At 50.0% G+C, this 25,378-nt stretch overlaps 1 pseudogene; it reads right to left on the bottom strand.

Moving 5' to 3' along the window:
* Positions 1-1,031: 1,031 nt before the first annotated feature.
* LOC123131494 (uncharacterized) lies at positions 1,032-25,301 on the bottom strand (annotated as a pseudogene).
* Positions 25,302-25,378: the final 77 nt, after the last annotated feature.

Genomic DNA, 25,378 nt, shown 5'->3' with positions numbered 1-25,378 from the left:
GCACAGGGCATTTCATTCGGAGTATAGCACCCACTTTCTCTGGGTTAGCATCGATACTTCGTTCGGAAACAAGGAAACCGAGTAATTTTCTGCCCGAAACTTCAAACGTGCACTTTGATGGATTGAGCTTGATATCATACCTTCTGAGGCTGGCAAAGGTTTCAGCAAGGTCAGTCAGTAAGTCGGAACCTTTACGTGACTTGACCACAATGTCATCCATCTGAGTGAGCAGGCACTTCTGAATAATCTGCATGAATGTGGCTACAGCATTCTTCAAACCGAATGGCATCGTGACATAACAGAAGCACCCAAACGGGGTGATAAAAGCTGTCTTTATCTCATCCAGTCCATATAGACGGATCTGGTGATACCCGGAGTAGGTGTCCAAAAAGGACAAACGCTCGCACCCTGCAGTCGAGTCGACTATCTGGTCGATGCGAGGGAGAGGAAAGTGATCTTTCGGACAGGCCCAATTGATATGCTTGAAATCAATGGACATGCGAAGAGAGTCGTCCTCCTTTGGGACCATGACAACATTGGCTAACCACTTAGAGTGATAAATCTACCGGATAAACTCAGCTGCCAAAAGACGAGCCACCTCTTCACCGATTGCATTTCTCTTCTGTACGGTGGACCGTCGAAGATGTTCTTTGACTGGTTTCACTTTTGGGTCGACTCGCAAATGATGCTCATCCAGTCCCCTAGGAACAACCAGCATGTCAGAAGGCTTCCATGCAGAGATGTCCCAGTTCTCATGGAGGAACTGGATGAGCGCTTCTTCCTATTTGGACTCGAGGTGTGGTTGAAATGTGATTCGGAGCAGCATTGGGGTGTGTGGGGTGAATGTGAATCGACTTTGTTTCACCAGATGACTGGAATGCTGAATCTGTGGCTGGCTTCTTTGCTCGCAACAAATCACTCGGATCTGCATTTTTCTGGTATTCTTGCAATTCTACCACGACCATCTGAGCATCGGCGATCTTTGAACCCTTCCGGAAACACTCTTCTGCCTTCTTCTGATTACCAGAGATAGTGATTACCCCTTTGGGACCAGGCATCTTCAATTTGAGGTACACGTAACATGGTCGAGCCATAAAACGTGCATAAGCTAGCCTGCCCAGAATGGCGTGATAGGCACTCTGGAAATCCACAACTTCAAATGTCAACTTTTCTTTGCGGTAATTCTTGGAATCACTGAAAACCATGTCGAGAGCAATCTGGCCGAGAGATGCAGCCTTCTTGTCTGGAATGACCCCATGGAAACTCATATTGCTCTCGTTGAGTCTGGACATCGGAATGCCCATTCCCTTCAACGTCTCTGCATACAGTATGTCCAGGCCACTGCCACCATCCATCAGGTCGAGTGCCTTCGACCACTGGGTCGACCACCAGTGCTTGCCTCCCAGGGGTAGCTATGTGCGCTGGATGATCAGACTGGTCGAATGTAATGGCAGTCTGTGACCACTTCAAATAACTGGGTGTCACCGGAGCAACCATATTCACTTCTCTGTTGAAGACTTTCAATCGACTTTTGCTCTCAACATCAGCAAAAATCATCAGAGTGGAATTCACGTGGGGATAACCATCATCATCCCCTTCCTCGTCCTCAGACTTATCTGCTTCCTTCTCCTTACCTTGGGTTATTTCTCTCGGAATTGCTGGATTAGGAGCCGACACTACCGAGTGGTGTGCTTTGGGTAAATGAAATTACCCTCTTCATATTTTTTTGGTGTGGATGTGGCAAGGCAGATCGAACATGTCATTTCCATCTTGATCTTTTACTTTCTTGGGGTTCCACGTCCCTTTGGGCATCCCCTTGAAATTTTCTTGAACCACAGCCAAGGCTTCACCAGGAGCAGCTGGCTCGGCCTTGCTCTTCTATTTCCGACTGGAGCTTCCTCCTCCGGCTTCGTGGGCGACTGCTTTGTGCTTGCCACTACGGAATCGTTCTTCTTCTTCACCATTGGCATACTTGGTGGGAATCTCCATCATCCGAGTCAGAGTCAGATTTCCTGCCCGGCCGAATTTCATATTCAACTCCCGATACCTGACACCTTCCTTAAAGGCACAAATTGCCTGATGATCAGACACATCCTCCACCGTGTGGTGTAGGGTGATCCAGCTTTTGATATAATCCCTCAAAGTTTCATTCGGTTTCTGGACACAACACTATAATTCCGTCAAACCTGCCGGCCGTTTGCAAGTGCCCTCGAATGTTCTGACAAACACTCGGGCAAGATCTTCCCAAGTATAAATACTGCCAGGTGCTAACTGATTCAGCCATGCTCTAGCCGAGCCCTCCAACATCAGACAAAGGTGTTTCATGGCCACTTCATCATTGCCGCCACCAATCTGGACAGCCACTCGGTAGTCTTCAAGCTAAGTGTCAGGCCTGGACTCACCAGTGAACTTACTGACTCCAGTCGCCAACCTGAAGTTGGGGGGAATCACCGCAGCTCTGATAGCTCTACTGAAGCACTCTGGACCTGAGACATGCACCCTGTTACTCGTTTGAAGATCTCTGTCATGGCCCTCTCGGTGAGCTTTGTTTCTGTCGACCAAGCCCTGGACGATAATTGATCTCGCATCAAAGCCTGGCTCCCTGGGTCGACTGGAATACCTCGCCCAACACTGTGAGGGCGTCTGTCTTCATGTTGCCAAGGCACGTACGACCCACTCCTTGGGGGAGGCGTGGGCACTCGACGATGATCATTGCGATCGACTCGGTGATCATACTGCTCACAATTTTTGTAATGATCTTGTCGATCCCCACGTCCCTCACGCCTCGGGGGCGATCTTGGGCTATGGGCCGACCGAACTGTGTCTGCAACCACGGATATGCTATGGATCCTATTTCACGACTGAGATACGACCGTATTCTGTTCTCCTGCCGCCCGGAGCAAGGCTCGGATCTGCACCAAACCTCAGCCAGCTTCTGACTAGGAAGGTTGGATCGACTCCACTATCCGGGCAGCAGCTGCTAGATTCTGGATCGGGGTTCGGTATACCTAAGTCTGAGGTGGAAAAAGTTGGCGTCGACTAGATTCGGGAGCATGTTGCCGAACGCGATCGTCGAGTGCGCGCTGGAGGTTCTCTAGTCGAGTGCGCTCAGCCAAGTTCTCCAAGCGCGCCTGCTCCAAGGCCTGGGCCTCAGGGGTTACTCCAACTATAGGAGTATGTAGTGCATCCATGTTCTGGCGGCGAAGTTCCTCCCACTGCTGCGAAAAGAGGGGTTCGGGGCGGTACTCTTCATGAACGCGCGACGGATCGCCGTTCCCGTCGCCTCCTTCTTCACGGGTGAAGCCATGAGGACTGCGTGGTCCATTGACCATCAAGACTTCAGCTGCTAGCTGGGTCGCTGCGGTCGCACTCGGATGCGGTCTCTACGGAGCCAGTCGACAGATCGAACAGGCCATAGAGAGTTTCGTCGGGCTCGATCGCCGCGACTTGAGGGGTGGCCGACTGGCGGGCCACCGCATGCCTCACCCACCGCTGAAGCCTCGACCGACCGGAACGTTTGCTCCGGCGGGCCGTAGGGAGGGGGAAAGTGCTGGAGCCGACCGATACTGGAGCCCCGCGGGTAGGGAGCGTGTCAACATCGAGTGGAGCCTCCTGAAGCCAAGAGGAGTCGTCGGCGACAAACACGAGCGCGCCGAGACGGATCTCGTGGCCCTCAGCCAAACCTCCACCTGAAACCATGATGAAGGGGATCGGAAAAATTGCAACTTCTCTAACAAGTCGCTAAGACACCTGCCCCACGGTGGGCGCCAACTATCGTGGTTCTAAGACTGACAGTAGAATAGGGGGTGGGAATGTAGAGGCAAGATCCCCGCTATGGAGGAGTTGTACACGTGAGTTTTACGAGTTCAGGCCCTTCTCGGAGGAAGTAAAAGCCGTACGTCTCGGAGCCCGGAGGCGGTCAACTGTATTATATGCGTGTATGTTACAGGGGTTGTGAACCCTTGTCCCAGAGGAGGGGGGTGGCTTATATAGAGTGCGCCAGGACCCCAGCTCCCCTCCGTTACACAGTGTTCAATGTTCATAAAGGAGGAGCGTTACTGGTAACGTCCGGAGTAAAGTGCTATAAATGTCCATAAAGCTATGACTTAAACCCCGACCGTTGCGGAGTGAAGGGCTTCACATCTTCTGGTGGTCGAGTGGTTGTTCGTATGGTCGAGTGTCTTCAAGGCTGTCGAGTGAGCATAGCTTCATGGTTGAGTTGGTGATAATTTCTCTTTGACTGCTTCTGGTTCTTTATAGAGATGTCCTTGGGGAGGCTATGTTGGACAGATCCATGACCCTACCCTAGGTACATAGCTTCATCACCGTGTGCATGAAATCTATCATGTATCAAACCATCAATTAACTGCTGAAAAACATAAATGTACCATGTGAACATATAATACCTTCAACACATTAATTATAATTAGAACGTACTATTTGGATTAATTTGAGGAGGGAACTACACTACACTACATACCCCAATTTGAGAAGAGCGCGAACTACAGTACACAACACTACACTACATGGTCTCTACTACTCCAATTTGGAAATAATACTCGAGGCTGTCAAAGTATAGCACATGAGCAACGTTATTAAACCTAGTAGCACTACTGAACCTAATTGAACCTAGGCAATACTCCTACTGAATGATGGACCATGCATGTTCTATCTCACTACTAAACCCCAAGAGAAAAATGCAGTAACAAATGGAGTAACATATTAAGAAATTACAGTACACAAGAACTAAACTTTGGTTAACTGAATGCATTAGCTACTGAGCTGTCCAGATTAACAAACTACAGTGCACAAATTTCCTGTCATCATCAGCAACAAAATTCAGATTAACAGATTACTTCCATATGTCAATTTACAGTGCACAAACTTTACTGTTATCATCATCAGTAACAAAATTCAGACATTACAGATGGAGTTGGGGGTGAAGTAGTCACAGTAGAAGGCATTGCAGGTGTTTATCTGCGGCCATCACGAATCCATTCATCCTTACCCAGGGAATAGAGACTGATAAATTTTTTAATTTTAGAAGAAAAGGAACAAATTACTAGCATTGCATCTCTACTGAACTGAACATGTGGCAAATGACAAATGTTGTCTGATGTTGAACAAATGGCATGAAGGACATTTTCTGTCTAAACCTAGGAACACAGTCATTACTGTCTGTCTATGATAGCCATGGCAAGTGCAACACATGAGCTATCCGTGGCACATGGCAAAGCAATTAACCTGAGATCACAAGTCATAGCAAAGAAATTAACCTGAAGTGTTGAGACACAAGACACGGTCGAGGCGAGGGAGGGATAGAATGGGAGGACGGGTGGAGAGGGAGGAAGGAGGAAGGAGGAGAGGTACCTAGGCGGGCGCGGCCGGTCGCCGGAGGGGTCGGGGTCGGGTTGGGGTCGAGGTCGGCGGCGGCGGCGGCGTCGAAGGGATGGCTCGAGGGCGTCCGAGCTCGTCCGGGTCCTCGTAGTCGAAGAGGAAGATGGCGAGGGGCTGACGCGGGGAGGCTGTCGACGACGGCGAGGTCCCGGAGGCGTCGGCGATGGTGGAGCTGCAGTGGTGGGGGCGCGGGGGTGGCAACGCACGTAGGGGCGGTGGCATCATGGGCCGGGGCAGCGCGCGGTGGGGGGGGGGAACTGGATCTGGCGAGAGGGAGGGACTAAGGGGTCGGGCGAGTTAGAGCTAGGGGAAGATTACTAATGGCGCACCCTAGAGCGGAGCGCCATTAGAATGTTTTTTTTAGATAGCAATGGCGCACTACAAGAGCGGTGTGCGATTAAAATGTTTTTTTAGATAGCAATGGCGCACCCCTAGCGGTGCGCCATTAGAATGTTTTTTTAGATAGCAATGGCGCACTACACGAGCGGTGCGCCATTAGTATGTTTTATTATTATTTTCTTGTTTCTATTTTTAATATTTTTTTAAAAAATAGTAATACTTTTTTTTATAAAAATAGTAATAATTTTTTTATGAATATGAAAATATATCATCAAATTTGTTATTTGAAAATATCATCAAATGGGGGTGCTCGGCGGCGGTGGAGCGGGCCGGGGAGGGTGCGGTGGGTCGGCGGCGGCGATGGAGCGGGGGAGGGTGCGGTGGGTCATCGGCGGCGGTGGAGCTAGCGGGGGAGGGTGCGGGGGGTGCTCGGCGGTGGTGGAGCTAGCGGGGGAGGGTGCGGGGGGATCGAGATCGAGATGGAGGGGGATAGCGATCGAGATTTAAAAATATTCATCAAATTTAAAAAGTATTCATGAATTAAAAAAGTTCCCATGAAATTGAAAAATATTCATGAGTTCAAAAAGTGCCCGTGTAATACAATCGAGAAATGAAGATTACGATTTAAAATACAATCGAGAAATGAAGACTACGATTTAAAATACAATCGATCTTAGCTAGCTAGCTATCAGTTCACAATCTTCTTGCCCTTCTTTTTCGCGAATGGAGTTCTTTTGTGGAACGGACGTCCTTTAGGTAGGGTGGTCTTGCTTCTTCTTGTGGCGTATGCTACTACTTCATCGTCGTCGTCATGTTCGATCTTTGGGTCGCCGTACTTGTCGAAGTCTTGCTCATTGGCTACTCCATCCATTCCTATGATCTTACTTTTGCCTCTCCTCACAACACCATGAGTTGGCTTTGACGGGTCGGTGATGAAGAAGCATTGGTCCACTTGGGAAGCCAGTACCCATGGCTCATTTTTCGCGGTGACGTTTGTGCCTGCGGTCTTGGATTTGGCTTCGGGTATAACCATGGTGGTGAAATACCGGTCTTCTTTTAGGACGCTCTTGGCCCATCTGACACGGAACATCGGGACCTTCTCTCCAGCGTAGCTCAGTGTGACGCCCCAAGATCGGAGCTTCAGATGCCTTCCATGAGTTCCGAGTTTCGTCGTGTATTTTGTTTGGTTCGTTGCATTCATCTTTGCATCATGTCATCATGTCTTTAATCTTTGCATCTCAAATCAAATAAATAAATGGTATGGATTTTCAGTCCATTTAAACCGAGGGAGTTCACCTGGTGATTTCTCTATATAACATATCCTCCTAATAATTATGGAGCTATTATTAAATATTCCATTCTTTTGGAATTAACCGTTGACACGCTTGCAAATAAATCCCAATGCCTTGGTTATCTCAATTCTTGGTCTCCGACTTGTCCTCATTTTCTTTTATCGTTTTATCGAGGCTCTTCCTAGATGTTCAACATTTTTGGAAACTTCGGATCCTTGCTCCATTCAAACGAGTTGAATTAAATTCAAATACATTTGAATTTATTCTTTCAATCTTGGTCTTTCCTAATTTTCTCGGTCCTAACATATTTTTGTGAGTCCAGGAAAACTATCCGCGCGTCCAACTTCGTCCCCTATCCTCTCTTTCTTTTCTTCCTTATCTCTGTTTTTTTCTCTTTTGAGTGGGAGAGAGGGTGCCCAACAGGCCATTTAGGCACAGCTACACCTCAGGCCGCCGCAGCCCACTTGGGCCTCCCTAGGCCCACTCCAGCGCTGGCCCAAGGCCCAGGCACACCCTCCAACCCTAGCGGTCTACCAGGCCCGACCGAATCCCCTGTCAACGCCCTCGAACTCCTTCCCTCGTTCCCTCATCGCCGCCAGAGCCATCTTCTCGATCCCCCTCGCTCTCTCCTCTCACCTTCTCTCTCGCACTCACAGAGAGAGCAGCCTGATCCCCATCGCCATCAGCTCGAGCCTCCTTCCTCCTCGATCCGGCCCGCCGCCGGCGCCCTGCAGTCGTCGCCGTCTTGCCTCTATGCTGCACCCCACCTCCATGGATGCCGCGCCCCGCCTCGACGCCCGGATGCCACTTCGCCCCTCTGCTTCCTTGTTCCTTTGCCTGCACACCGTGCATTTTTGGTTCAGCCATGGATGGCCGGCTCTGCCAAGTTCCCCGCTGCCACATCGTGGCCTTGCCCTCCTCCCGTGCTCGACGCCGTGGCCACACACGAGGACGCCTCCTCCCGCCTGCGCCTCTTTCTCCAGCATGGCCGCCCTAGGCTCCTCAAGAAGCCGCGCCGCCCGCCTCTGGCCATGGCTCCGGCGAGAACCGGGCAGCCCCGCACCAGAGCTGTCGTTCCTGCTGCTGCCGTGTTTTCCCGTGACAAACAAAACGGGCACGCCGCTTCCCCGCCATGGTGACGCGCCCCTGTTCATCGTCGTGGTCACCATGACCCCTTTGTTGGCCGCCAAGACCGCCATGGTGCTGCCTTGTTTCGGTTCGCTAAGGTCCGCACCGAAACATCGTCACAGTCGACTATGTTTTGCTGTCCCGACCGGAACCATCAAGTACTCAAGACACAATGGCACCAAGTACCAATACGAACGTGAACGACTACCATCGAAGTGTACGACTACGCGACGCCCGCCAAGTTCGACGACGCTGGCCACCCGAACGACTATCGCCGACGCGTACCTCTCCGTTGTCGTGGGTTTCGTCAAGTCCAACGATGAACCCCGAAGTCATCGGATCCGTCAAGTCCAACAACGACTATGTACAACTAACGACGACCACGAACGTCTATGAAACATGTACCACGACCATCGCGGAAGACCCCGTGGACATCAAGTTCCGTGTCGTGAGCCCGAACATCTACGAAGCAAGAACGACTACTTCCACTACCACCGTCGCGAGAACAACTACTTCTTCTACGAACTCGAACCGCTCGAGAATGCTTCCTTGGAAGGTATAACCACCGAGACGACGCCCGTGAACGAATGTTGTGTGACGTTTGAGATGCTCGTGTTTGCATCATGTCCGAGTTGTCCTTTGCGAGTTCCTCATTACCTTGCCGTCGACGTGTGGGAACCTGGTATCCGGGAGCACCCCATCTTCTTGCATGACACGCTCCCGTCGCTTTTCCTTTGGCATCGGTATCTCAATCGAGGTACTGAAACCGGAATGTTGCCGTGCCATCACTTTAGGATTCATCGTCGTGGCCCCCTTTCGTTTCTGCCAAGATGGCAAAATGCTTCTTAATATGCTCTTATCAACATTCTCATAAACATGGCTTAAAACTTGAACATGTCATCCGCATCATGTTAACAACATTAAGATGGTTTAAATTCTTGTTTGATTTAATTTGCTAAATGCATATGGGGATTTGTCGGATTCGTTATTTGTTATATCCGGCCCCATTTAAATTGTTTAGATGGTGTAGTTTTGTTATGCCTCACCTCTTGCCATGCTTAACAACATTTAATATTGTTGAGTACATAAACGCAAGAGAACTAAATAATTGATGTGGTGTTCCGTCAATATGCAACTCGTTGCATATAGAGCTCCACTTGTAGTTTTGTTTGTGCCCTTTGCCATGCCAAGCATATTTAAACCAGACATGCATCATACTTGTTTGCGCATCATGCCATGTTATGTGATGGTTGTTTTCTATCTTGTTTGCTTCTTTCCGGGTTGCTTCTCGCGTTAGCTTCGGTTTCTTTCCAGAGTTGTGAGGGTCGGTTCGACTACGTCTGTTTGTCTTCTTCATGGAGTCGTTCCTCTTCCTTGCGGGATCTCAGGCAAGATGACCATACCCTCGAAATCACTTCTATCTTTGCTTGCTAGTAGCTCGCTCTTTTGCTATGCCTATGCTACGATACCTACCACTTGCTTATCATGCCTCCCATATTGTTAAACCAAGCCTCTAACCCACATTGTCCTAGCAAACCGTTGTTTGGCTATGTCACCGCTTTGCTCAGCCCCTCTTATAGCGTTGTTAGTTGCAGGTGAAGATTGGAGCTTGTTCCATGTTTGGAACATGGATATTTTGTTGGGATACCAAAATATCTCTTATTTAATTAATGCACCTATATACTTGGTGAAGGGTGGAAGGCTCGGCCTTATGCCTGGTGTTTTGTTCCACTCTTTCCGCCCTAGTTTCCGTCATATCGGTGTTATGTTCCCGGATTTTATTTTCCTTACGCGGTTGGGTTATAATGGGAACCCCTTGATAGTTCGCCTTGAATAAAACTCCTCCAGCAAGGCCCAACATTGGTTTTACCATTTTCCACCTAGCCTTTTCTTTCCCTTGAGTCGGCCGGCTCAAGGTTCATCTTTATTTTAACCCCCCCGGGCCAGTGCTTCTCTAAGTGTTGGTCCAACTGAGCGATGTCTGAGGCTACCAGGGGCAACTCTGGGCTGGCTTACCCGATGTCTGGCTCATCCGGTGTGCCCTGAGAACGAGATATGTGCAGCTCCTATCGGGATTTGTCGGCACATTTGGGTGGCTTTGCTGGTCTTGTTTTACCATTGTCGAAATGTCTTGTAACCTTGATTCCGAGTCTGATTGGGTCTTCCCGCTAGAAGGAATATCCTTCGTTGACCGTGAGAGCTTGTGATGGGCTAAGTTGGGACACCCCTGCAGGGTTTGTACTTTCGAAATTCGTGCCCATGGTTATGGGCAGATGGGAATTTGTTAATGTCCGGTTGTAGAAAACCTGAAGTTGACCTTCATTAAAATACATCAACCGCGTGTGTAGCCGTGATGGTCTCTTCTCGGCGGAGTCCGGGAAGTGCACACGGTGTTGGAGTTATGCTTGACGTAGGTTATTCTAGGATCACTTCTTGATCATAGTTGCTCGACCGTGCTTTGCCTTCTCTTCTCGCTCTCTTTTGCGAATAGGGGTGCCACCATATATGCTAGTCGCTTGCCGCAGCTCCACATCATACCTTGTCTTACCTATAAGCTTAAATAGTCTTGATCGCGAGGGTGTGAGATTGCTGAGTCCCCGTGACTCACAGATACTTCCAAAACCAGCTTGCATGTGCCGATGATACCGTGCAGGTGACGCAACCTAGCTCAAGGAGGAGCTCGATGAAGACCTTGTTCATTATGTTGTTCCGTTTTTCAGTTGATCAGTAGTGGAGCCCAGTTGGGGTCGATCGGGGATCTGTGTAGCATTTGGGGTAGTCTTCTTTTATTTTGGTTCCGTAGTCGGACCTTGATTGTATTTGGACGATGTAATGCTTTATTCATGTAATTGTGTGAAGTGGCGATTGTAAGCCAACTATGTATCTCTTTCCCTTATGTATTAGATGGGTTGTGTGAAGATTACCTCACTTGCGACATTGCTTTCAATGCGGTTATGCCTCTAAGTCGTGCTTCGACACGTGGGAGATATAACCGCATCGAGGGCGTGACAAGTTGGTATCAGAGCCTTCCCCGACCTTAGGAGCCCCCTGCTTGATCGAATCGCTGGCGTTATTGAGTCTAGAAATGTTTTGAGTCATTTAGGAATTATATATATCAAAGAGTTAGGACTTCTTTTTACTCCTCAGTCCCTTCGTCGCTCTGGTGAGGCATCCTGACGTAGAGTTTTGACTCTTCTCTTCTCAAATTTCACTAAAAAAATCTTTAGGATCACGCGGGTATCTTGGAATCGTTCCGATGGTTTTGTGGCGAGAACATTGTTCTTGGTGCCTCCTGACATTTAGGGTTTGTGGCAGTGTCCCGGGGAGTTGAGCTCCGAGGTGTTGTCGTCACAATTTTATTGTTGCAGTTCTGGAATATTTGAGATAGTTTCGCCGACATCGAAAATCTCTTTTATGCAGTTGTTGGTGAGATAACCTCGACGCCACCCAGTACTGGGGCGGGAGTTTGGGAGTATTGCCATAACTCGTATAACGGATGCTTTTCGTAGGTTCAGGTAGACGATTTCCGAAGGTTTCTTGGTTATGTGTTGAAGGATGCATACAGCTGGATGTAGGATTTGCTAGTTTTGGGTGAGATATTATGCTTCCCCTGTATCCCCAACACCTGATTGCATAACCAGAAAGTTTCGGGAGTTTATAAGTGGGAATTCAAGTAGCTCTTAGGATATCTTTCCGACGGATATATGATATGAAATTGAGGTTCGACGTCTAGTGGTCCGCCTATTCACGGCTGGTCTTACAGTGGTCTCGTTGTGTCTTATAGAGTCCTTGGCTATGGCGACTTGGGGACGCTTCGTATGTCATGTGCACTGCCTTGTACATGATGGTGATGTACGATCGAGCCCGTGTAGGCCCCACCACGAAAACTTCGGACGAAATCTCTATCATATGTTTGTTCCGGCTTATTCTGCAAGCCAATCCTTTGTTTTTGTTTTGAGTTGTGGTATTTGAGTTGCTTCGAAGTCAAATGTTGATTCCATACCCTTTCTAAGCGGTGTTCTCATATTTCTTTGAGAATACAAATCCTTCTCGTTTAATGAGATTGTCATGTCAATCCTTTTTCACCGGTGTGTTTCTCTTCAAGTGGATCCGATCATTTCAACAACCGCAAGATCAAGTATCAGTTCTTCTCAACGAAGTTTGTTTCATTCGTCTCCAAGTTGGCTTTGTTTTCCCGCCCACCCTCCCTTTTTCTTCGAGGACTCAGATTTCTTATTCAAGTATCCTTTTATTGATGAGAAGTCTCTCAATTCTTTTCTGTCAATGTTCTTATCCGTTGATTCTCAGGAAGATGCTAACGAAGCTTCAAGTTCGTCTTTCGTCACTCATTTTGTTCTCCGGCGGATTCAATTCAAGCTTTCGGTGTAATCATATTCTTTTCTGTATTTCTAATGCTTTTCTTATGCCGGTGCACCTCATAATAATTCATTTCTCGCTATTCAATTGTTCTGGAGTGCTGAAGATATCTCGGATGATTCGTTTCCATTCTCAATCCGTTCAAGATATTTCGAGGATGTTATCTCATTCAAGCCTTTTAATTCAACCGCCGCAATCTATCTTTTAAATCATTCAACGGTGTTTCTTTTGAGTGGGCCTTAACCCACAGGTCTTTTCGAAGGATCTTACCTGACTCTTCTTTTCCCGGAGCTATCCTCAAATTCCTCTTCGAAGTTCGATGTAAAAATGAATTATCATCAGTCAAATGCCTTCTCCTAGATCTTTCACAATTTTTTCATCGTTGGTTCAACCTTTCCATTTTTCATCCCGGAGTATCTCAACAATTTGGTGGTTTTTCTCATCGTCATTCACAGATATTGAAGACCGAAGAAGAGTTTCCCTTTAATCTTGCTCCATTCTCTTCAAGATTCATGGCGCTAGCTTGTTGCCATCCTCTCATAATTATTTTCGATTGTGAGAATATTTTTCACCCATCAGGAGATATTCAAGGGTATTTTCCGTTCGATTATCCGGAGCCCATCATTTCAGAAGACTTGTTCATTCTCAGCTTTCAGCTCTCGTTCCCCAAATCTCACCGGTGCATCATTCAATATTCTTTAATCAGTGCATGATCTCTTTGTTTCAGGTGTATCTAAATTCTCTCAAGTATCTTCATTCATTTCATAATTCTTCCCGGTGTTCCTTTATCTTTTCTTTGTTCATTTTCATTTCTTATGGTGGTTCTTCCAGATTTCTGTTCCTTATCAATTGATTCGTTGTCAATCCTACTAGTGGTTCATAGAAGACCTTCCCAAGTGACGGAAATATGCCCTAGAGGCAATAATAAAGTTATTATTTATTTCCTTATATCATGATAAATGTTTATTATTCATGCTAGAATTGTATTAACCGGAAACCTAATACATGTGTGAATACATAGACAAACAGAGTGTCACTAGTATGCCTCTACTTGACTAGCTCATTAATCAAAGATGGTTATGTTTCCTAACCATGGACAACGAGATGTCATTTGATTAACGGGATCACATCATTAGTTGAATGATCTGATTGACATGACCCATTCCATTAGCTTAGCACCCGATAGTTTAGTATGTTGCTATTGCTTTCTTCATGACTTATACATGTTCCTATGACTATGAGATTATGTAACACATATGTGCCGGAGGAACACTTTGTGTGCTACCAAACATCACAACGTAACTGGGTGATTATAAAGGTGCTCTACAGGTGTCTCAGAAGCTACATGTTGGGTTGACGTATTTCGAGATTAGGATTTGTCACTCCGATCGTCGGAGAGGTATCTCTGGGCCCTCTGGGTAATGCACATCACTTAAGCCTTGCAAGCATTGCAACTAATGAGTTAGTTGTGGGATGATGTATTACGGAACGAGTAAAGAGACTTGCCAGTAACGAGATTGAACTAGGTATTGGATACCGACGATCGAATCTCGGGCAAGTAACATACCGATGACAAAGGGAACAACGTATGTTGTTATGCGGTCTGACCGATACAAGATCTTCGTAGAATATGTAGGAACCAATATGGGCATCCAGGTCCCGCTATTGGTTATTGACCGGAGACATGTCTCGGTCATGTCTACATTATTCTCGAAACCTTAGGGTCCGCACGCTTAAGGTTTCAATGACAGTTATATTATGAGTTTATGTGTTTTGATGTACCGAAGGTTGTTCGGAGTCCTAGATGTGGTCACGGACATGACGAGGAGTTTCGAAATGGTCGAGACATAAAGATTGATATATTGGAAGCCTATGTTTGGATATCGGAAGTGTTCCGGGTGAAATCGGGATTTTACAGGAGTACCAGGAGGTTACCGGAACCCCCTGGGAGGTATATGGGCCTTAGTGGGCCTTACTGGAAGAGAGGAGAGGTGGCCAGAGATGGGCCGCGCGCCTCTCCCCCCCTTGGTCCGAATAGGACAAGGAGAGGGGGCCGGCCCCCCTTCCTCCTCTCTCTCCTCTTTCCCCCCTACACGAATCCTATTCCAACTAGGAAGGGGGGGGGAGTCCTACTCCCGAAGGGAGTAGGACTCCTCCTGGCGCGCCTGCTCGTGGCCGGCCGGCCCCCCTTTGAGCCTTTATATACGGAGGCAGGGGCACCCCCTAGAGACAGAAGTTGATCCACGTGATCATATTCTTAGCCGTGTGCGGTGCCCCCTCCCACCATAGTCCTCGATAATGTTGTAGCAGTGCTTAGGCGAAGCCCTGCGACATTAGTACATCAAGATCGTCACCACGCCATCGTGCTGACGGAACTCTTCCCCGACGCTTTGCTGGATCGAAGTCCGGGGATCATCATTGAGCTGAACATGTGCTAGAATGCGGAGGTGCCGTAGTTTCGGTGCTTGATCGGTTGGGCCGTGAAGACGTACGACTACATCAACCTAACGCTTCCATTGTCGGTCTACGAGGGTACGTAGATCACACTCTCCTTCTCGTTTCTATGCATCACCATGATCTTGCGTGTGCGTAGGAAATTTTTGAAATTACTACGTTCCCCAACAGTGGCATCCGAGCCTAGGTTTTATGTGTTGATGTTATATGCACGAGTAGAACACAAGCGAGTTGTGGGCGATATAAGTAATACTGCTTACCAGCATGTCATACTTTGGTTCGGCGGTATTGTTGGACGAAGCGGCCCGGGCCGATATTACACGTACGCTTACGCGAGACCGGTTCTCCCGACGTGCTTTGCACATAGGTGGCTTGCGGGTGACAGTTTCTCCAACTTTAGTTGAACCGAGTGTGGCTACGGCCGGTCCTTGCGAAGGTTAAAACAACACCAACTTGGAAAACTATCGTTGTGGTTTTGATGCGTAGGTAAGATTGGTTCTTGCTTAAGCCCGTAGCAGCCACATAAAATTGCAACAACAAAGTAGAGGATGTCTAACTTGTTTTTGCAGGGCATGTTGTGATGTGATATGGTCAAGACATGATGCTAATTTTTATTGTATGAGATGATCATGTTTTGTAACCGAGTTATCGGCAACTGGCAGGAGCCATATGGTTGTCGCTTTATTGTATGCAATGCAATCGCGCTATAATGCTTTACTTTATCACTAAGCGGTAGCGATAGTCGTGGAAGCATAAGATTGGTGAGACGACAACGATGCTACTGTGGAGATCAAGGTGTCGCTCCGGTGACAATGGTGATCACGATGGTACTTCGGAGATGGAGATCACAAGCACAAGATGATGATGGCCATATCATATCACTTATATTGATTGCATGTGATGTTTATCTTTTATGCATCTTACCTTGCTTTGATTGATGGTAGCATTATAAGATGATCTCTCACTAAATTATCAGGAAGTGTTCTCCCTGAGTATGCACCGTTGCGAAAGTTCTTCGTGCTGAGACACCACGTGATGATCGGGTGTGATAGGCTCTACGTTCAAATACAACGGGTGCAAAACAGTTGCACACGCGGAATACTCAGGTTATACTTGATGAGCCAAGCATATACAGATATGGCCTCGGAACACGGAGACCGAAAGGTCGAGCGTGAATCATATAGTAGATATGATCAACATAGTGATGTTCACCAATGAAACTACTCCATCTCACGTGATGATCGGACATGGTTTAGTTAATTTGGATCACGTAATCACTTAGAGGATTAGAGGGATATCTATCTAAGTGGGAGTTCTTAAGTAATATGATTAACTGAACCTAAATTTATCATTAACTTAGTCCTGGTAGTATTAGCATATCTATGTTGTAGATCAATAGCTCGCGTTGTTGTTTTCATATGTTTATTTTGATATGTTCCTAGAGAAAATTGTGTTGAAAGATGTTAGTAGCAAAGATGCGGATTGGATCCGTGGTCTGAGGTTTATCCTCATTGCTCCACAAAAGAATTATGTCCCCTCCAGCTGCCAAATCCCGACATGCGAAATCCCCCATCAAACCCTGAGCCGAAAGGGCCGCTAGTTCAAGTCGGTGGGGGGTACTTTTGTAACACACCCTACATTTCAGACAAGCGCGTTCCTAAGTCATGCTTCACCCCCTCCCATCGCCCCCTTTTCACCATTCGAAATCACAGGCCGCCATAACCTCTCCGCTCCAGCCGCGAAACCCCACCTTCCTCCGTCCGCCACGTCACCGCTGCCCAGCTAGAGCCTCTTCCCCGACGACATCGTCCACCGCAACAGCTCGACGTCCCTCGTCCACCTCCCCGGTTGAGGATCCGTCATCCATCTCGCCGTCCCGCCGGTTTAGCTGCCCCGTCCTCCACCTCCAAGGAGCTGCACCGACGATCGCCTCATCTATCGCGGCTACTCCATCCCCACAGCGCCGCCTTAACCTGCTCCACCAGAACCGCAGCATCCTCACCGACCCCTCGGACGAAGCCGAGGCCTACTGGGTGCCACCAAAGAGGTTGTACACTCATCGCATCGCACCTTCTCCTTAACTCGACCTCCCGGCGTCGACGGTGCTCCATCCCGCACCCCCATGGAGCGGCTACCTTGAAGCCGGCGCCGCGGGCGACATCTCCACGGCGGCTCCCCCAGTGCGAGGCCCCTTCGGCGGCGGCGTCCATACCAGCCGGATCTGCTACTGCTGCTTCGGCTCTCGCTCGATCGCTCGCTCGCCCAGCTGCTGTTGCTGCTCCCCCCCCCTCGCTCGTGCTGTTGCTCTGCTCTGATTAAGCCACACTTCAGTCGAGTGAATCGACTTTTGGGTCAGTCGATTTTCAGGGGTTGGGGGGCTCGCCGGAGTTAAGGAAGAACCACCCGCAGTGGGGACGGGGGCTCGCCGGAGAGGTACCCCACTATCTATCTTAGGGTTCAGGGTGGGGGGTGAGGGAGTCCTGGATTAGGGGGTGTCCGGATGGCCGGACTATACCTTCAGCCGGACTCCTGGACTATGAAGATACAAGATTGAAGACTTTGTCCCGCGTCCGGGAGGGACTTTCCTTAGCGTGGAAGGCAAGTTTGGCGATACGGATATGTGGATCTCCTACCATTGTTACCGACTTTGTGTAACCCTAACCCTCCCCGGTGTCTATATAAACCGGAGGGTTTTAGTCCGTAGGACAACATATAGAACAACAATCATACCATAGGCTAGCTTCTAGGGTTTAGCCTCTCCGATCTTGTGGTAGATCTACTCTTGTACTACCCATATCATCAATATTAATCAAGGAGGACGTAGGGTTTTACCTCCATCAAGAGGGCCCGAACTTGGGTAAAACTTCGTGTCCCTAGCCTCCTGTTACCATCCGGCCTAGACGCACAGTTCGGGACCCCCTACCCGAGATCCGCCGGTTTTGACACCGACATTGGCTTGATGGCTCCTACGATCATCAATAGCGATGTAGTCCATGGTGAGACCTTCCTCCTCGGACAGATCTTCGTCTTTGGCGGCTTCGCACCGCAGGCCAATTCACTTGGCCATCTGGAGCAAATCGAAAGCTATGCCCCTGGCCGTCAGGTTAGATTTGGAAGTTTAAACTACACGGCTGACATCCGCGGGGACTTGATATTCGACGGATTCGAGCCACTGCCGAGCGCGCGGCACTGCCACGACGAGCATGATCTAGCTCTGTTGCCGAACAGTGCCCTGGAGGCCGCACCCGCGTCGGCTTCAACCCTTAATTCGGAGCCAACTGCGCTGATCGAGGATGGGTGGTTGGACGCCGCCTCGGGGGCTGCGATCCCAACGACGATCGAGCCGAACACCAGCCGCGCACTCCGTGAGACTCGTGACTCCAAGGAGCCGGACTCCTCTCCGGACTCCGAACCCTCCGCGCCCCTGCCGATCGAATCCGATTGGGCGCCGATCATGGAGTTTACTGCCACGGGCATCTTTCAGCACTCGCCTTTCGGTGATATTCTGAAGACACTAAAGTCTCTCTCTTTCTTAGGAGATCCCTGGCCGGACTATGGTCAGCAAGGTTGGGATACGGACGATGAAGAAATTCAAAGCCCACCCACCACCCACTTTGTAGCCACTGTCGACGATTTAACTGACATGCTCGACTTCGACTCCGAAGATATCGACGGTATGGACGCCGATGCAGGAGACGATGAAGAACCAGCACCTATTGGGCCCTGGAAAGCCACCTCGTCATATGACATATACATGGTTGACACCCCAAAAGAAGGAGATCGCGATGGATCAGCGGAGGATGACCCCTCCAAGAAACAGCCTAAGCGTCGGCGTCAGCGGCACCGCTCAAAATCCCGCCAAAGCAAATACGGTGATTCCAGCACGGGAGATAATAATACTCCAGAGAGTGCCGAAGAAAACCCCCTCCAGCAAGATTCAACACAGGAGGATGGAGAAGCCAGCCCTCATGAGAGAGCGGCAGACAGAGAGGTCGAGGACGATAATCATATGCCTCCCTCCAAAGACGAGGCAAGCCTCGACGATGACGAATTCGTCGTGCCAGAGGATCCCGTCGAGCAAGAGCGTTTTCAACGTAGGCTTATGGCCACGGCAAGAAGCCTCAAGAAAAAACAGCAACAACTTAGAGCTGATCAAGATTTGCTAGTCGACAGATGGACTGAAGTCCTTGCGGCCGAAGAGCATAAACTCGAACGCCCCTCCAAGAGCTACCCAAAGCGCTGGTTTCTACCCCGATTAGAGGAGGAAGCACTGAAACCTACATCACCAGCACTTGATACGGCCGACCGGCCACCTCGTGGACGCGACAGATAGGCCTCTCGGCCCTCCACTCAAGCCGCACCCCGTACCAAGGCACGGGAAAATGTGCCAGACCTGCGAGATATGTTGGAGGAAAAGGCAAGGCAAACAAGATCGATCTACGGATCGCGTGGGCGCCCCATGACTCGAGACGATAACCGTCACGCCGGACACAAATCCGGTAGGGCCGAACACAGTAGAAAAAGCTCATTGGAGCTACGTCATGATATAGCCTAGTACAGAGGCGCCGCACACCCACTATGCTTCACAGATGAGGTAATGGATCATCAAATCATATGAATGGCACAACAGATCCTGCGGTATGGATCGAGGATTATCTCCTTCATATCCACATGGCCCGCGGCGATGATCTCCATGCCATCAAATACCTCCCACTCAAGTTTAAAGGACCAGCTCGGCAATGACTTAACAGCTTGCCAGCAGGATCAATCAGTTGTTGGGAGGACCTGGAAGCCGCATTCCTCGACAATTTCCAGGGCACTTATGTGCGACCACCAGACGCTGATGACCTAAGCCACGTAATTCAGCAGCCAGAGGAATCGGCCAGGAAATTCTGGACACGGTTCCTAACAAAGAAAAATCAAATAGTCGACTGTCCAGACGCAGAGGCCCTAGCAGCCTTCAAGCACAATATCTGTGATGGGTGGCTTACCCGGCACCTTGGACAGGAAAAGCCGAAATCTATGGCAGCACTCACGACACTCATGACCTGCTTTTGCGTGGGAGAAGACAGCGGGCTTGCTCGTAGCAACAATATGACCAAGAACCCTGGTAATTCGGATACCAGGGACAGTAGTGGCAGGTCGCGTCGCAACAAGTAGAAGCGCTGCGTTAACGGCGACAATGCTGAGGATACAGCAGTTAATGCCGGATTTAGAGGCTATAAATCCGGTCAGTGGAAAAAGCCATTCAAAAGAAATCCTAGGGGCCCATCCAGTTTGGACCGAATACTCGACCGCTTGTGCCAGATACATGGCACCCCCGAAAAGCCGGCTAATCACACCAACAGGGATTGTTGGGTGTTCAAGCAGGCAGGCAAGTTAAATGCCGAAAATAAAGACAAGGGGCTGCATAGCGATGACGACGAAGAGCCCCGGCCGCCGAACAATAGTGGACAGAAGGGTTTTCCCCCACAAGTGCGGACGGTGAACATGATATACGCAACCCACATCCCCAAGAGGGAGCGGAAGCGCGCGCTAAGGGACGTATACGCGGTAGAGCCAGTCGCCCCAAACTTCAACCCATGGTCCTCCTGCCCGATGACCTTTGATCGAAGGGACCATCCCACTAGCACCCGTCATGGCGGATTCGCCGCATTGGTTCTAGACCCAATTATTGATGGATTTCATCTCACTAGAGTCCTTATGGACGGCGACAGCAGCCTGAACCTGCTTTACCAGGATAGAGTGCGGAAAATTGGCATAGATCCCTCGAGGATTGAGCCCACCAAAACGACTTTAAAGGCGTAATACCAGGTGTAGAGGCCAACTGTACAGGCTCAGTCACACTTGAAGTGGTCTTCGGATCTCCGGATAATTTCCGAAGCGAGGTGTTAATCTTCGACATAGTCCCATTCCGCAGTGGCTATCACGCACTGCTTGGGCGAACCGCATTCGCCAAGTTCAATGCGGTACCGCACTACGCATACCTTAAGCTCAAGATGCCAGGCCCTCAAGGAGTATTTACGGTCAATGGAAACACCGAACGCTCCCTCCGAACGGAGGAGCACACGGTCGCCCTTGCAGCGGAAGTACATAGCAGCCTCTCCGGGCAGTTCTCCAGTCCGGCCATTAAAACGTCCGGACACCGTCAAGCGTGCCTGGAGTAACTTACAACAAGACCTCCTGGCACATTCCGAGCAGGCGTAGCAATGCGGCCCCAACCCCAGCCCTCGCAAAAAACGCGACCCCAGTGCTTCGCGTACATAACTACGCTCTAGAAATACCATGGGTACAGGGGGAGGGGCACCATCATGGCACGCCCGAAACATGGCTTAAACCTCACTAGGGGTTGCCGATTATTTAATTTTCTCTTACTTTCAGCACTCCATTCTTCGGAAGGCCTGTTCGGCAGTTCAATTGCCGCACAAACGATGCAATAACCGGGGAAGCAGACAAGCCATGCCACATTACGGAACTCCCAGGTGGTCTCTATCACGAGCAGTATACCTGTTTCGCATACCATTCCGTAGCCTGCCCCTGGAACGGACATGTTAAATAGTCCAACCTTTTTCTTATCGCATTATTTGTATCGTTCTGCTTTGATCACAACCCTTTTTAATAAACAATGCTTAGCTTTTGTCTATTTTTGCATTACTCTTTTTTTACAAATATATGTTCCTTAACGACATGTTGCACCCGTACACTTTGGTACGGCCAAAATACGCCAGGGGCTTTAGTACCCCTCAATATGGTGTGAGAAGCCTGAACACTTTAACAAGTGCGGCACCCCGAACTTATAGCATTATATGCATCGGCTCCGAATCATGTCTTGGGTCAATAGTTCGGTTTGCCCGGCTCCTATGTTTTGGTGCCTTACGTTCTGCTATGTCAGCTAAGGTAGCACTAGGAGAACTACTGCGATTGTGCCCCAGTTGAGCTGGGTCGAGCACCTCAGTAGAGAAAGCTAAAACTGACTGTCATGATGAAGCGAGAGCTGGTCATTGTTCGAGAGGTTTTTTGAGTCCCTAAAGACTTATGCCGCTTAGAGCGAGGAGTCGGCTCTGTCCGGCCAAGGCGTGGATAGCGCCCCGAACTCGGTCTTCCGAATACCAGGGGCTTCGCCGAAATTTAAAATTATAGAATTCTATGGCTAAGTGAGAGTGTTCACGCATTATAGTCCGATTGCCTTGTTCGTTATGCTGAGCGCCTCCCTCGAAGGACCCAAACATGGGAAAAAGAGCGCTCAGGTTTATCCCCGAACACCCTAGCACTAGCGGCACGGGGGCAGAAGCCGACGACTCGCCATCTCTCAGAATTGATAAACAGCCGCACAGAAGGTAATATTTTAAATTCCAACAGCATTGCTTAGCGCATATGAACAAGTTTTCAGCGCACAGGACAAAATGAGCGAGTTTTACTGAAAAATTACATCCCTGGAACATTCATCCGCCATAAGGCGGGCACCCTTCAGAGCATCCTTATAATAATTCTCGGGCTTTGCGATGCTCTTTCCCCGGCGGTGGCCTATCCTTCACAAGCTTCTCAGCATCTAGCTTGCCCCAGTGCACCTTAGCACGGACAAGGGCCCTACGGGCACGTTCAATGCAGACGGAGCGCTTGATGACTTCGAGCCTTGGACAGGCCCCCACCAGCTGCCGCACCAGCCCGAAATAGCTCCCAGGCAGAGCCTCTCCAGGCCACAGCCGAATTATGAGGCCCTTCATGGCCTGTTTGGCCGCCTTGTGGAGCTCGACCAGTTGCTTCAGCTGGTCACTCAGGGGCACGGGGTGTCTGGCCTCAGCATACTGAGACCAAAACACCTTCTCTGTCGAGCTGCCCTCCTTGGCTCGATAGAATGCGGCGGCATCAGACACGCTACGGGGAAGATCTACGAATGCTCCCGGAGAGCTCCGGATTCGGGTAAGTAACAAGTAACTCACGTTTATGTGTTTGCTTTGCATAAAGAATGCCTTACCCGCCGCTATCTTTTTCACCGCATCCAACTCCTGGAGGGTATTCCGGGATTCATCCTTGGCAGACTTGGCATTCTCAATAGCCACCGCGAGCTCGGACGCTCGCGTCTTTGAGTCAAGCTCCAAACTCTCATGTTTTTTCATGAGAGCCTGGAGCTCTTGCGGCACATTGCCAACCTGGGCCTCATACTTCTCCCGCTCGGTGCGCTCCCCGGCCGCCCTCTTCTCGGCCTCGAGCAGCGCTTGCTTAAGGGTCGCCACCTCAGACGTGGCCCCTACAATAGCCACGATAATCCTGTCAGTTTTTTGTAGTTGCACTTCTTTATATATATTTAAACAAGGTATTTCTTTCCTTCCTTGTCCTCGAGCTGCTTCTTGGCATGCCTGAGCTCATGGTCAGACTGCTCGAGGTTCTGCTTTAGCATGTCCACTTCCGCAGTCAGTGCGGCGGACGCCAGCAGAGAAGCCTGCATACGCATATTGACTCCTTTTTGTTAGACTCCTGCGAATTTTATTTGATCCTCTATTCGGCTTTTCTTCCCGAATGCCAAACAGAGCATCAGGGGCTACTGTCTATGCGGTAATATTATTTACACATTCTTTACTTACCTCAAAGCCTGTTAAAAGGCTAGCGCAAGCTTCAGTTAGTCCGCTCTTGACGGACTGAACCTTCTGGACCACCACACTCATAATGGTGCGGTGCTCCTCGTCGATGGAGGCGCCTTTGAGCACCTCCAACAGATTGTCCGGCGCCTCCGGTTGGACGGGGGTCACCGGCATGGTGGGCTTGTTCCTCTTGGAAGGAGGTCGCCCACCGAACTCTGGAACCTTTCATGGTTCCGGAGCGGTGTCCGGCCTAGAGCCGGACTTGGAGCCCTGGGGAGTTTTATCCCCTTCACTCCTGGAGTCAGGGAGGTCGCCTTGCGGTGCCTCCAGGACCACCTCCTCCTGGCTTGGAACCTGTTGGGACAACACTTCGGCGTCATCCATAGGGCGGGGGGAGGTAGCCGTGGGAAGCGAATTCACATTCGACGAGTCTAGGGAACCGCTCGACGACGCGTCGAGCCGGTCTTTGGGTGGGCAGCATAATCATATTCGACATAAGGGAAAGCTGTGCAATAAAGGATTACTATGAATTACTCTGGTATCCGGATACTTACAATTTCGCCAGGGACTTGGCCCTAATCGGCCACTCCTCTCCGCCGTCGTCGGTGTTGGTGGAGTAGTCCGGAGGAAGGGTTTTCCCCTTCTTGGACCCTTCGGCCTCCCTAGTGAGGGCGGCCTTCCTTTTCTTATCTCCCCCTGCTGGAGGGGGAGAGGTCTCTTCTTCCTCCTCCTCATCTTCACGGGAGGAATGCACCTTGGAGCCGTCGGATGATGAACCCGACACCTCCTGGCGCCGAGCACTTTTTCGAGTCCCCGTGTCCTTCTTCGCGGCCTTCTTCTTCGGCACCACATAGGGTGCCGGAACCAGCAGCTTTGCCAAACGGGCATCGGCTGGGTCTTCGGGCAAAGGAGCCGGACAGTTGATCTATCCGGACTTCGCCTGCCAATCCTTCCAGACATCTTCGTACGTCGTGTCGAAGAGCCTTCTTAGAGTTCGGTGCTGCACCGGGTTGAACTCCCACAGATTGAAGGCCCGTTGTTGACACGAGAGGATCCGGCGGATGAGCATAACCTGGACTACGTTGACAAGCTTGAGCTGCTTGTTCACCAGGTTTTGGATGCATGTTTGCAGTCCAGTCACATCATCTTTACTGCCCCACGACAAGCCCGCCTCTTTCCAGGACGTGAGCCGCATTGGGGGTCCGGACGGGAACTCGGGGGCTGCGACCCACTCAGGGTCGCCCGGCTCAGTGATGTAAAACCACCCCGATTGCCACCCCTTCAGTGTCTCCACAAAGGAGCCCTCGAGCCATAAGACGTTGGGCATCTTGCCCACCATGGCGCCTCCGCACTCCGCCTGGTTGCCCCGCACCACCTTCAGCTTGACATTGAAAGTCTTGAGCCATAGGCCGAAATGGGGGCGGATGCAAAGGAAAGCCTCGCACACGAAGATAAATGCCGAGATGTTGAGGATGAAGTTCGGGGCCAGATCAAGGAAATCGAGGCCGTATTAGAACATGAGTCCCTAGACGAATGGGTGGATAGGAAAGCCCAGTCCGCAGAGGAAGTGGGGGAGGAACACTACCCTCTCATGGGGCCTTGGGGTGGGGAGGAGCTGCCCCTCTTCGAGAAGCCGGTACACGATGTCGTTAGACATGTATCCGGCCTTCCTCAGTTTTTTGATGTGTCCCTCCGTGACGGAGGAGACCATCCACTTGCCTCCCGCACCGGACATGGCTGGAGAAGGTTGAGGTGGGGAGTGCGGACTTGGGCCCTGGAGCTCGAGTGCGCGAAAATGGATAGGCAAAGGAG

This window comes from Triticum aestivum, chromosome 6A (genome assembly GCF_018294505.1).
Source record: "Triticum aestivum cultivar Chinese Spring chromosome 6A, IWGSC CS RefSeq v2.1, whole genome shotgun sequence".
In the NCBI taxonomy this organism is placed as follows: domain Eukaryota; kingdom Viridiplantae; phylum Streptophyta; class Magnoliopsida; order Poales; family Poaceae; genus Triticum; species Triticum aestivum.
This window is presented reverse-complemented; position numbering and strand designations above follow the sequence as displayed.